This window comes from Bison bison, unplaced genomic scaffold (assembly GCF_000754665.1).
Source record: "Bison bison bison isolate TAMUID 2011002044 unplaced genomic scaffold, Bison_UMD1.0 scf7180017864491, whole genome shotgun sequence".
NCBI lineage: Eukaryota > Metazoa > Chordata > Mammalia > Artiodactyla > Bovidae > Bison > Bison bison.
The window spans coordinates 556,144-569,139 of NW_011495050.1; positions in this window are offsets into that span (position 1 = coordinate 556,144).

The following is a 12,996-nucleotide window of genomic DNA, read 5'->3' on the forward strand; positions in this document are numbered from 1 at the left end:
GTGTGGTTCTGTAAATTTTCCCAGCCTCTGGAATCTACAAGTGAGTCAACCTTTCCTGCCTTGGCCCATTTAGGCCACTTTGTTGAGTCGTGGGCAAGCTGCAGATAGGTGGAGGGAGAGGAAAATACAAAGGGGTTGAGGATTCCTCACCCACATTGATACCTACACAAGATATTTCTCGCATACTCAGTATTACTTTTCAGTCAAAAGTGAGGTCTGGATTAAAATAATCATTTCCAGTGTGCTGAGCTTTGACTCTGGCACACTGACCCCCCTCTCCCCTGGAGCACAGCTGCCTAGCCTCTAGGGAAAGGGCCTTTTCCAAGGCAGGGGGTTGGAGGAGGGGTGATGGGAGTGTTGTTCTTTTATAACTCGTGGCTCCGGCAGTACCAGCCTCTTCCAGGTTGCATGCAGGCCCATTCCTTGCCTAGTCTGAGTCTGGGTTTAGTTAGTTATTTGTGTCCTGCAGGTTGCCTTTCTCTGTGTTTTCTTGGGAAGAGATGCCCTGGAATAGATGGGTACTCAAGATTTGGGAATTCACTCACAGGGCTAGGCTTGAGCCAGGCTTCTTCAGAGATGAACTCCTGAGACCTCCAGAGGAAAAGAGCTCAGCCTCAAATCACAACTCCAGCATTTCTATATGAAACAGGCTTAAGTTGAAATGGATACGCACACACTACTGTTCATGATGGATAACAGCAAGGACTTGCTATATAGCACAGGGAATTCTACTCAGTGTTCTGTGATAACCTGTATGAGAATATGTGCTCAGTCTCGTCCAATTCTTTGCAACCCCATGGACCCCACCAGGCTCCTCTGTCCATGGGATTTCCAGGCAAGAATACTGAAGTGGGTTGCCCTTTCTTTCTCCAGGGGATCTTCCCAGTCCAGGGACTGAATCTGAGTCCTGCATTGGCAGGCAGGTTCTTTTACCACTGAGCCACTAGAGAACCCCATCTATATGAGAAAGGAATCTAAAAAAGAATAAATATATGTATATATATAACTGAATCACTGTGCTGTATGTTTGAAACTAACAACATTGTAAATGAACTAAAAATTATATATAACTGAATCACTTTACTATATGTCTGAAACTGACACAGCATTATAAATCAACTATACTCCAATTAAAAAAAAAAAAATACCACCACCGTGGGAATCAGTGGCTGAGTCCCACTGGAGAACTCCAGAGACTGCATAGGGAAAAAGGAGAGAAAGAGGCTTAAGGATAGCCAACTGTCCAGAAGGGACACAGCAGAAGCCAGGTGAGGAAACCACCCTGGAAGAAGCCATGAACCGTCAGTTAATCCACAGGGGCTTTAGCCACTATAGACATCCTTACTTTGATGTCCTCGGTGAGGCCCTTTCTCTGGCAATTTGCTGATGAGTGCAGGTGACTGAGAACAAACAGGTGTTGCGAATGGTGTGCAGGAGGGCCAGACTCCACCCACAGCCTCAAAAAGACAGGGGCTGCCTCACTTTGGGCTTTCAGACAAGTTGCTCTCTCCATTCTGAGGCAAAACGCCTTTGTTAAAATGACTTTTAGGTGAAGTCAGCCAGTGTTTGAAACATCTAGGTCTTGTTTATTTATGCATTCACTTGACAAACTCGTATAAAGTCCCTCCTATGTGCTGGTCACTGAGCCAAGCTGGGAGCATTGGGTTGGGAAGCCACAGTCCCTATCAAGCTACTCGTATGGATATGTGGGAAAGACGTATTCAGAACAATATCTTAGCTGCATGACTAAGTGGCCAGTTATTTAACCTCTTTAAGCCTCAGTTCTCTCTGTAAAATGGGAATATTAATAATTATTATTTTCCATTGTCACAAAGTCAATTATGTAAATCATTTTACATAGTGCTGAGCCATTAGTAGGCACTCAAATAGTAGTTGTTATTATTAACTATTAGTATACCTGATTTACCAATGAGTAAATAAACTCAGCCCTGGGTTACCCCTCAGTTTTCTTCAGATACTCTGTTATACATCTAATGAGTAAATAAGCATCTAGTGTCTAGACATATTAAATAAAACTGGGGACTTCTCTGGTGGTCTAAGGGCTAACACTGCACTCCTAAGGCAGGGGGCCCAGGTTCGATCCTTGCTGAGGGAACTAGATCCCACATGCTGCAACTAAGACCTGGCACAATCAAATAGATCATAAGTGTCTCTGAAAATCAACTATACCCCAATATAAAATAAAAATTAAATTTAAAAAGAGTAGGAAGTAATATCCTTTTAAGATGATGAGAAAGTGCTTTTTCAAAAAGCACTAGATTATTTTGAGTAGAGCGAAAAAAAGAAGCATCTGCTATTCATTATTAGTGAAAGTTGTGCTTTTTGAGTGTCTTTCTAAGGAGCATCCCTTGAGTGTGCAGTGCTATGGGTTTGAGGACAAATAAGTCACGTACTTATGGAGCTCAGAGCTGGCTCCTTTATGAGAACCCACCAAATCAGAAACCACAAAGCAGAGTCACCCCAAACCGTCAGACCCAAATTCTAACTGCCAGTTTTCCTCTGGTCCCCACGCTTCCCTCTTTTCTCTGGATGCCTGTCTCAGACGCCACACTGCCTTGTGGCATGTCATGCCACACAAAAATGCACTTCCACTCTCAACTCTCCTAATTGAGGTCAGATGTAAGACCCTCTGTGTTCGCCCTGAAGGAATGTTTAATTGGAATCCCATCAGACCGCAGTGTGGTACAGTGGGAGAGACAGAGGATTCCAAGTGTGGGTTTGAATCCTCCTTCCCTGGCTCTGTGACCTGGAGCCCATGACCACACCTCTCTCACCTCTCTCCTCTGAGCCTCACTTTCCTCATCTGTAAATTAAGAATTCTCATTCAGTGTTGGTTTTTGCCTTTCTGAAAGGTAAAATGAAACAAAGTATTTTGTAAAGATACTATATAAATGGTATGCCTTCTGCATATGAATTATAATGGTAATAACATGGGCTATTCCATCCAGTTTGACTGGACCCCTTAAGAGGAAGCTTCTGTAGGTTTTCTTGCTCCTGTCAATGCATTCCTTCAAGATGGGCCACTCCATCTTTGAAAAAGAAAAGGATCTTTAAAATGCCAAAGTGCATTTCACAGAACATTAACCTTTCAAGATTCTCTGTAAATAAAAGAATCTGTTTTCATATACATTTGGGAAACTCTTGGCAATCTCAGGGTGCATGAGAGCATGCACAGTTCTGAGAAGTCCAAAGGAAAGAAGCCTCATTGTCATGTCTGACTCAGAACTACCCAAGTTCATCATCTTTTTTCACATAGCATCTGCTAATAGTCTACTAAAACAGCATCCCTAAAGAATAGACTTTAGGAAATTCTTTACTAGCATAAGGATGGATACACTTAGCTTTTGATTAAAGACCACTGACCCACAGAAAATTAAATTAAGCAGTGAAAAGCAACTTAACAAAAACTATTATTGAGTTCTGAATATAACTTTTGATTTAAAGTTCTTTGTTGACTAATCTGAGAACCCAGTTCCTTGAAAAAAAAATTTAAATAAATAGCAGACACTCACACAGTACTTACCATATGCCAGGCAGTTTTAAGAACTTCATATATCATTCACTGAACCCTCACAGTAAACCAAGGAGGAGGAATTACTGTTTTTTCCCTGTTTTCGAAGAAGCCCAGCAGAGACAAGCAGGAGATTTGCCCAAAGTCATATCTGAATCCCTGCTATTGGTTTGATTCTATGACACTTTCTTACCCTACAAGAGTGCTGTGCTGTGCTTAGTCGCTCAGTTGTGTCCGATTCTTTGTGACCCCACAGACTATAGTCTTCCAAGCTTTTCTGTCCTTGGGGGTTCTACAGGAAAGAAATACCAGAGTGGGTTGCCATGCCTTCCTCTAGGTGATCTTCCCAACCCAGGGATCGAACCTAGGTTTCCCAGATTCTTTACTGTCTGAGCCACCAGGGAAGCCCCCTAAAAGAGTAGTTTCCAGCATATTCTTTTCTCAATTAAAATGATGCAAGTAGTAATTTATAACATTTTCTCAAAATAATTCAAATACTAATTTGCAGTGTATTTTCAAAATTCAGTAATTCAATGAAACTTTTTGTTTTCATACTTTCAAGGTGAAAGTGAAAGGGAAGTCGCTCAGCCATGTCTGACTCTTTGCGACCCCGTGGACTGTAGCCGACCAGGCTCCTCTGTCCATGGGATTCTCCAGGCAAGAACACTGGAATGGGTTGCCATTTCCTTCTCCAGGGGATCTTCTGGGCCCAGGGATCGAACCCAGGTCTCCCACATTGCAGGCAGACTCTTTAACCTATGAGCCACCAGGGCAGACTCCACTTTAAAGGTAGTTCTGGATATAAATGCACACCAGGACCCAGAGACCCCACAGAGACTGAGCCAGAACTGTGTTTGAGTGTCTCCTTTGGAGGTATACAGGTCAGCAGTGGACTGCTCCAGGGGCAGGGGCTCTGGGTGCAGTGGACCTGGGTACAGCATAAGCCCTCTTGGAGGAGGTCGCCATTAACCCCACCATAGAGCCACCAGAACTTACACACAGCTGGGGAAACATACTCTTGGAGGACAAAAACAAAAGTTTGTGGGCACCAGGACCCAGAAGAAAGGAGCAGTGACCCCGTAAGAGACAGATCCAGACTTGCCCATGAGTGTACAGGAGTCTCAGGCGGAGGCATGGGTCAGCAGTGGCCTGCTGCAGTTGGCATTGAGTGTAGCAGTACATGCATGGGACCTTTTGAAGGAGGTCACCATTATCTTCATTACCTCCACCATAGTTTGGCCTCAGGTCAAACAATTGGGAGGGAACACAGCCCCTCCCATGAACAGAAAATTGGATTAAAGTTTTCCTGAGCATGGCCCCGCCAATCAGAACAAGACCCAGTTTCCCCCTCAGTCAATCTCTCACATCAGGAATCTTCCATAAGCCTCTTCTTCTCCATCAGAGGGCAGACAGAATGAAAACCACAATCACAGAAAACTAACCAATCTGATCACATGGGCCACAGCCTTGTCTAATTCAATGAAACTTTGATCCATGTCATGTAGGGCCACTTAAGACAGACGGGTCATGGTGGAGAGTTCTGACAAAACGTGCTCCACTGGAAAAGGGAATGGCAAACCACTTCAGTATTCTTGCCTTGAGAACCCCATGAACAGTATGAAAAGGCAAAAAGATAGGACACTGAAAGATGAACTCCTCAGGTCGGTAGGTGCCCAATATACTATTGGAGATCAGTGGACAAAGAATGAAGATGGAACCAAAGCAAAAACAACACCCAGTTAAAACAACACCCAGTTATGGATGTGAATGGTGATGGAAGTAAAGTCCGAAGCTACAAAGAGCAATATTGCATAGGAACCTGAAATGTTAGGTCCATGAATCAACACAAATTGCAAGTGGTCAAACAGGAGATGGCAAAAGTAAACATCAACGTTTTAGGAATCAGGGAACTAAAATGGACTGGAATGGGTGAATTTAACTCAGATGACCATTATATTTACTACTTCGGGCAGGAATCCCTTAGAAGAAATGGAATAGCCATCATGGTGAACAAAAGAGTTCGAAATGCAGTACTTGGATGCAATCTCAAAAACGACAGAATGATCTCTGTTCATTTCCAAGGCAAACCATTCAATATCACCGTAATCCAAGCCTATGCCCCAACCAGTAATGCTGAAGAAGCTGAAGTTGAACGGTTCTATGAAGACCTACAAGACCTTTTAGAACTAACACCCCAAAAAAAAGATGTATGGCCCCATCACTTCATGGCAAATAGATGGGGAAACAATGGAAATAGTGAGAGACTTTATTTTGAAGGGCTCCAAAATCACTGCAGATGGTGACTGCAGCCATGAAATTAAAAGCAGAAACTAAAATAACATTATAAAGCAATTATCCTCCAATTAAAAAAAAAAATAGAAAGTACCACTGTGGTGGACACAACTTCCTAAGATCTTAACAGAAGGTATAATTGAATAAACTTTTCTTTTACCACATTAAAAACACTCTAGGGGCCTCCTTAGTGGTCCAGCATGATTAAGAATCCACCTTACAATGCAAGGGACACTGGTTCAATCCCTGGCCTGGGAAGATCCTGTACACTGAGTGCCAACTAAGCCCATGTGCCACAGCTATTGAGCCCACGCTCTGCAACTACTGAACCCTGAGTACCTAGAGCCCATGCTCAGCAACAAGAGAAGCCACCACAGTGAGAAGCCTGTGCACTGCATTGAAGAGCAGCCCCCACTCAATGCAGCTAGAGAAAGCCCGCATGCATCAGTGAAGACCCAGGACAACCAAAAAGTAATAAAAATAATTAATTAATTAATTTAAAAAATAGAAATACTCTCAAATATTTGGCTATTTTTGGCTGTTTGGATTTTTCTGTTTGCTGAATTGTATTCAGTAACAATAATGCATAGTAAATAGCATAAAATTAACATATTTTCCCACTGGAAAAAATAAATAATAGAAACAGAAACATGAATTGGCAGAATTTTTCATAGGGTTTAAACATATGCCCTAATTTATGACAAGCAGGATGTATTCAGCTTTGAAAACAGCTTGATTAGTTTTTGCTTATATGTTTTATGACATGTCATTGCCTCGGTTCATACACAATTATCATTATACTTATTTTAAATGATTTTTTAAAGTTTTTAATCAAAGTACTCAAACTCCAAGTGCAGTTTTCTGAGAACCCACAGTTCTGAGATTAAAAACTTGTCCTCTGGAAAAATATATGATTCCTAGTAAATTTTCACACCCAGTTTTAATGTTTTTTTTTTTTTTTAATGTTTTGTATGTGTTAAGCAAATCTTAAAATATTAGGGAATTTAAGTATTTCTTATAAAGGTGACCCTAACCAAAATTTCATTCTACTATCAGCCCACATTAAATTTTTACAGTACTTATTCAGACCATCTTTGTTTCTAAATTTTCTATTTAAAATACAAAAAACTTAACACATACACAAACTTATTCTTCTGGTACCAATTATTGCCAACATGCAACATTAATTGAGATTTTTTCCCCCCTTGAAATCTGACTAGAAGAATTAAGTTTTAAATCAATGTTATCTAATTTTTAATATTGTGTGTGCTCAGTCACTCAGTCATGTCCAACTCTTTGCCACCCCATGGACTGTAACCTGCCAGGCTCCACTGTCCATGGAATTTTCCAGGCAAGAATAATGGAGGGGGTTGCCATTTCCTTCTCCAGGGGATCTTCCCAACACAGGGATTGAACCCAGGTCTCCTGCATCTCTTGCATTGTCAGGCAGATTCATTACCATTGACCCACCCGGGAAGCCCAATTTTTAATATTACCTTATTTTATTCTTTCCCTCCAATTCAATCCTTACTGATAAGTGACAGAGCTCTTATATGGAACAGCATATATGGATTCCATTCTACTGAGTTCCTGCCAAGAACTACGGCTAGTAATTGTGGTGCAGAGAAAGGAAGTAGAGTGTTTTGCAAGAGAAATTCATTAACAGTTCTTTGGATTTTATCGTTGTGAACTTAGATCCCCTGAAAACACATGCAAGTGTGTGCACACACACAAGTTCTTGCTTTAAGTTGTTGAGCATTAAGAGTTTTCTACACAAGGCACCATATTATAGGCTGTAAATATTCTTCCTTCTGGAACTGGACACACAAAAACCTTAGAGAGAAACTATAAGAGCACATCGTAGTGTTGTCTTTGTCAGCATTTTCTTTCTGCTTCTCCTTTGTAGTCAGATTAACAGATAAGAAACCCACAAGTTCATCCATACTGTTCCCTAAGAGGAATTTTCATATTGCGTTCTCTGTTTATTCATGGAATCTGGGCTCTTGGACTCAACATTTTAAGTGTAAGAGAGAGAGAGTAAGAATATGCTGGTGGATGGTGAGTGAAGGAAGAATTGTGCAGGATGAAACACTCCAATGTCAGGGTCAAAAGCAACTTGCTGCCTTTATTCTCTATACCTGTATGTGTGGCATAAGTGGAGCTAGGAGAGGAAACATAAGAGGGTGTGATGGTTTGTGTCATTGTAAAGAAAAGAGGCCTCAAGTACAAGGAAACAGGGCGGGCGAGGGACGGTCCAGTGGAAAATGACTGCCGTGCCCACTAGAGCAAAGAAAAGTGAAATGGGATAGATGATCTAATTAGGTTCAGAAACTGAAGGTGGAGATTTTGAATTCTCCTATCACAAAGTTGAGGTGATACAAAATAATCCACACATATTAGAAAGAAATCCTGGAAATGGGAATCTTCTGGGAATGAACCAGGATTAAGGCTATGGTTTTAGGAAGGGGGGGAAAAAGGGAAAGAAATTCTGAAAGAACATTGAGCAGTACTTGGCGTGTCACTGGATGGAGATAATACTGCCCTGCCAGATAATGAGTTAAGAATCATTCCCAGATTTCCTGCTCAAGAAAGTGGTTCTCAACTTTTAGCATGCATTAAAGTTACCTGCATCACCGATGCAATGGACATGAACTTGAACAAACTCTGGGAGATGATAAAGGACAGGAAAACCTGGAGTGCTGCTGTCCATGGGGTTGCAAAGAGTCAGACAGAACTTGGCGACTGAACAACAAAAACAAGGTCGTTCTGCTGCTGCTGATCCAAGGACTACACTCAAAGAGCCACTGTTTTAGAAGATCATTAGCCTTTGCTATAATAATAGAGAAACTTGGCTCTAAGAGAGGACAGCTGAGGAGAAAACAAGTCGCTTGGTTTCAAGTCTATCAAAAGATCATGATGAGATACACAGCATCCAGTATATATCTTTGAAATAGCCAGGGTCCTTCGGATGATAAGAACTTTGTATTTTTCTAATTAACTTAGAATATATATTAAACCCTGAAATGAAGTGATTTGAATTTGGGGGTCATTTTGCTGGTTATGGTAATGGTTTGATGTTTGTCTTAAGAAAGTCACTGCTTACTTGAGAAACCATGAATACTCAAAATAGGTTTACCATGGGAAGGGCTCCATAGAGAAGAAAGGAAACCATTGTTTCCCTGAAGTTAAATGAAATGTCCAGGCCTCTGAAGCACAAATAAATTAGCAAATAAAAATAAAAGCATAAAGAAGGTCATCCTTCAAATCCAAAGGCAAAATAACTAAAAACTAGGTGAACATTATGGTGGTAATAATAGAACTTAGTAATACATGTTAATTATATAAAAACAAAGTGTGTTCCTCCAGGGCCTACCGGTTTTGTATTGAGCTATGTGTGCTTAGTTGCTTAGTCCTATCCAACTCTTTGCAAACCCATGGACGGTAGCCCTTCAGGTTCCTTTGTCCATGGGGATTCTCCAGCCAAGAATACTAGAGTGCGTTGCTATGCCCTCCTCGAGGGGTCTCCTACATTGCAGGCGGATTCTTTACCAGCTGAGCCACCAGGGAAGCCCCTATTTAACTATGCCACTGCCAAGTTGCTTCAGTCATTTTCGACTCTGTGACCCCATAGACAGAAGCCCACCAGGCTCCCTAGTCCCTGGGATTCTCCAGGCAAGAACACTGGAGTGGGTTGCCATTTCCTTCTCCAATGCATGAAAGTGAAAAGTGAAAGTGAAGTCGCTCAGTCGTGTCTGACTCCTAGTGACCCCATGGACTGCAGCCTACCAGACTCCTCCATCCATGGAATTTTCCAGGCGAGAGTACTCGAGTGGGTTGCCATACATATCCCAACTTCAGACCTAGAACTATGCTGTTTAGACGAGTGGTTCTCAAACTTTTGTGAGCAGTGGAATCACATGGAGGGCTTCAAAAACACAGATTCTTGGGCACCACTTGCAGAATGTCTGACTCAGTAGATATAGCGTGGATGCATGCATGTGTGTGTGTATGTTAGTCACTCAGTCGTGTTTGATTGTCTCACCAACAAGGTTCCTCTGTTCATGGAATTCACGAGGCAGGAATACTGGAGTGGGTTGCCATTCTCTTATCCAGGGAATCTTCCTGACTCAGGGATCGAACCCAGGCCTGCCACATTGCAGGCAGATTCTTTACTGTCTGAGCCACCAGGGAAGCCTGCAACCATTTGTAGCCCAAGCAAATTTCCAGGTGAGGCCAATACTGCACATTCTGAACCACACTTTAAGAATCACTGGTTTAGATGTATAGTTTACAACTGGCCAGGTAGTATAATCATCGGGAAGTCTGTTTTAAAATCCCAGTTCTTATACTACACCCCAGATGATTAAAATCAGAATCCCTGGGGATGAAACCCAGGCATTTTGAAGTTCTGAGCTGATTCCAGTGTGGAGTCAAAGTGGAGAATTTCTAGCTAGACCTCAAACTTTAGCATACATTCAAATCAGTTGGAGACTTGTTAAACCACAGATTTCTGGTCCCTACTGGGCAGTTTCTAATGCACTAAATCTGGTTTGGGCCCAGGGCTATGCATTTCAATCAGTTTCCCAGGTGATGATGCTGTTGGTCTTGGAACCCTGCTTTGAGAACCACAGATCAGACCCCAACCTCAACTCTAGCTGCACTTTATCTATTGAGGGATCTGGTATAAAACATGAAGTTAACTACCGCCACCCCCCAAATAAACAATAAAAACCGGGCATTGGGATGTAATTCATTTAGGATGGCAAGCTTCTCGAGCTCTCCAAATGATTCTAAGGTGCAGCCCCAGACTGAGAATAACAGTCAAAGCGAGCAAAGGTAAAGACGCAACAAGCGCCTCACCTGAAATGTCTGCTGCTTGTCGGGCTACACATGGCCTCTTCCAACAGTATTCCAAGCATATTCCTGCTTTAATCATTATGTGCAATATCATATCTGTGCTTAAGAAAAACACTACATTTTTTAAATAAATGGAAGATTATAACAGTCATTTCTGAATTTGAGAAGTAACTAGGTTAGGCCAGGAGGGGATTCTCCCCCCTATCCTTCATTGCTATAAATACAATTTGCTGTCTGGAGTTTTTAACTGTAACATGGTAACCCACCCCTTTGGTGAGCTGCAGCTAGTCATGTAAACAGAAACATTATAACTGTTATTATAAAAGCAGTTTTCTATAAAGGAGAATTTATGCTTATATCTAAATAAACTTGAATCCTGATCAAACACCCTGGTTCCAGGAAAATAACTTTGGGTTTGGACAACACAAACCAGAGTAACGATTTGCTGCCAGTTGAAGTTTTTGAATACACAGGGTCATTTTTAATCACATAGTATGGGAATAACTGGTCTGCTGCAGACAGTAGAAGCTGAGATTTGGGAATAGGGTGGTGGGCGTGGGAAGTAACAGATGGACTCAGCACTAAACCGGAGCTTCCTTGGCCAGCTCTGAGCTCTATGCTCAGATCCATGTTCGTAAATAGTTACTTTCTACTTTAGTTGTCACCACAAACAGTGATACTATTATGTTTTAGCAGCTGATTGAGTAACTTACCATTCATGATCCTTCTGCAATATACTATGCAAGTCTAGTTATTAAACCCAGAAAGACTTTAGAAATTTAGCACTGGAAAAGCTTCACACCCACTAGAATGGTTGTAACAAAAAACTCAAACAATAGCAAATACTGGTGGGGATCTGAAGAGACTGAAACCACCCAACATTGCCAGGTTGGAATTTACCACCCAATTTACCACTTTTGCAAACAGATTGTTGGTTTTCTTAAAAGTTAAACATGAAGTGACCACACAGCTGAGCAATTCTGCTCCTGGGTATTTACCCAAGACCAAAAATAATAATAAAAATATTTAGGCAAAAAAGTTGAGTGTGAATGTAAAAGACGCTCAGGCAAAAACTTAAGTGTGGCTGTTTATAGCACTATTACACATAACGGCCAAAAATGGAAGCAATCAAATGTCCATCAACTAATGAACAGATTAACAAAATGTATGTATAGTCCACGCAATGGAATATTATTCACCAATAAAAAGGGAAGTGTTAATATATGCTGCTGCTGCTAAGTTGCTTCAGTCGTTTCCAACTCTGTGCAATCCCAGAGACGGCAGCCCACCAGGGTCCTACGTCCCTGGGGTTCTCCAGGCAAGAACACTGGAGTGCCACTTCCTTCTCCAATGCATGAAAGTGAAAAGGGAAAGTGAAGTCGCTCAGTCGTGTCCAACTCTTAGCGACCCCATGGACTGCAGCCTACCAGGCTCCTCCGTCCATGGGATTTTCCAGGCAAGAGTACTGGAGTGGAGTGCCATTGCCTTCTCCGGTAATATATGCTACAACCTGACAAATCTTGAAAACATGCTAAATGAAAGAAAGCAGTCAGCAAAAATGATAGTATCTGATACCATTTAGATGAAATGTCTAGAAGAGCCAAATCTAGGAAAGAAAGTACATTAGAGCTGGAAAAGTGAGAAGGAGGGAGTAATACAAGGGGAGGTGAAAGCTATCGGGTACAGGGGTTTGGGGTTTTGTTGTTAAGAGGATGAAAGTGTTCTAAAACTGACTCTCGATGGTTGTATTTATCTGTGAATATACTAAAAACCACTGAATCATCCACTTCAAGTGGATGAATAGTATGGTATGTGAATTATATTTCAATAAAGGCGTTATCTATAGAAGGTAGTGCCCCAGGAAAGGACAGAAGCAAATTTGCAGCATCCTATCAAATAACCTTGGACAAGACCTCCCCGCGCATGCGCACGGAGCTACTTGGCGCTAGTAAAGGAGCGGGCGGCTCGGAGGCGCCAGCGCTGGGTCCTTGCTGTCTCCCTGCTGACACTGCACTGACGCCCCGGCACAATCCCTCTGTAGTAGCTCGGGGAAAGGGCGGAGACCACTCGTCCGACGTAGAATAAAACCCCGAGCGCGTTCCCCGCGGCGCCAAGCCTCTGGCTGCAGATGTTGCGCGGGGTGCCTGGTCCCCATCTCGGGGGGCCGTGCGCTCCTAAGCGGGCGGGCCCCTAAGCTGTCGCAAGGAGGATGGCTGACGAGCGTCTTTCTTCCCAGTCTCTTTCCCAACAAAGGGTAACTGACGTCCCGCGTGATCTGGCCGGAGCGAAGGTTCCCTAAACACGTTTCCCGCTAT